We start from the raw sequence: 1503 nt of genomic DNA, 5'->3' as shown, positions 1-1503 counted from the left end.
TTGTTTTTTTCCCCATTCGTATCTGTTCTTGTTTGTTACTGATCGAATTCACAGTAGTTACATTTTCACTATAGTCCTCCACCACGCGATCTGTTCATTCTTTATAAAGCAATAGTTATCTAGAATTAGTTCACCGCTTAATTTCAAATGATTCCAGTGGCATACAGACAAAACTATTTCCATTTATATCGTATAGAAATCTTGCCAAAGCTCAACCATCAGCGTCAGGCAACAACTCTATTCTTTAAATGCATGATGGTTAAAGAAAAATTTTCTTTTACAGATAAAGAACTACCTATTGCTAATGAAAAAAATTAATGAATAATAATTGCATTTATTACATGATGTATTCTGTATAAATGAAAGAAATACGGGCAAAACAAGAATTTCCCGCGCAATTTTCAACGGGCGAGGCGTGACGTCACAGTTTGTTTGGAGTTTTGTGTCATGGCGAAGCAAGCGCTTGTGTGGAAGGAAATTATCTGAATTTTCAAGCGAAGAGGAAGATAAACGGTATTTGGAATACATTTTTTGTAAAATAGTGTCACGCAAAGTTATTCTAATTGTAGATAATCTGAACATATTGTGGCACTTTTGTCAAAATTGGAGGTGTGGACCCACCCCCCTTTTGGATCGATAGGATTCGCGCTTGATTTTACTTGATTACAAATTAACTTGTGTAAAACGTAGTAAAAACTATGGGGCGCAAATATTTGGTAGCTACGGGCGGCTAAGATGATTACTAGTTTGTATTAAACACATCAACAACTCTGGTGTGTGTGTAAATAGTATAATAGTATTTAGGGGCCAACAACCTATAGTCTGTACACCTCATATTGAGCAGGACGAGATGACACCACAGTAGCATTTGCGTGTTAAAAATGACAGCTGCAAACGCTACTTACTGTTTATTTGTAGTAGTGTTAGTTATTGTTGACTCTGTGTCAACAAATTTATCATGAATACCCTGGTTTATGTTTAAACATATAAAGATTTATGGATATGTCTTATAGTTTAATTCTTACAAGATGAAGCTTAACCTATTTACACCTAGTGGCAGCTATTCTTACTGTGATGGGTGTTTCACTGAGCTTACATATCAGCTCTCAAGTCTATTTGCAGTTGAAGCTACTCATTGCTGTACATGCTAAAGCAGAGTGGTCAATATCAAACCCCTGGGGTCAATGGGACCATCCAAGGGGTCGGTGAATGTTACTGTAGGTTGAAGGGACCATTCAGCTTCCAATTTTAAATTCTTAATAATTAGTCAAAATCTAAATATCAACAGACACCAGTAAAATTGTAAAATTAGATCTACCTTATGGCATTCAAAATGAAAAATATAGTTTATATATGATTTTGCATACTTTAGTAAACGAGTTTAGCTTATAAATAATCAATAAAACCAAGTCTCTTATATATTTTGGTAATTTATTTTATAGTGTCCACTCGGCCATTTATTTTCTGATGTGCCTTATGTCTTTTTGGTGGGAAATTAAAATC

At 34.6% G+C, this 1503-nt stretch overlaps 1 protein-coding gene across 1 annotated transcript in view; it reads left to right on the top strand.

The window, feature by feature from the left end:
• Positions 1-420: 420 nt before the first annotated feature.
• LOC119592587 (putative uncharacterized protein DDB_G0294196) overlaps positions 421-1503 on the top strand; it is a gene marked incomplete in the record, with an annotated part of 13758 nt that continues 12675 nt past the window's right edge. The window contains 1 exon segment of the mRNA XM_037941465.1: positions 421-513.

This window comes from Penaeus monodon, chromosome 30 (assembly GCF_015228065.2).
Source record: "Penaeus monodon isolate SGIC_2016 chromosome 30, NSTDA_Pmon_1, whole genome shotgun sequence".
Classification (NCBI taxonomy): domain Eukaryota; kingdom Metazoa; phylum Arthropoda; class Malacostraca; order Decapoda; family Penaeidae; genus Penaeus; species Penaeus monodon.
This window is presented reverse-complemented; position numbering and strand designations above follow the sequence as displayed.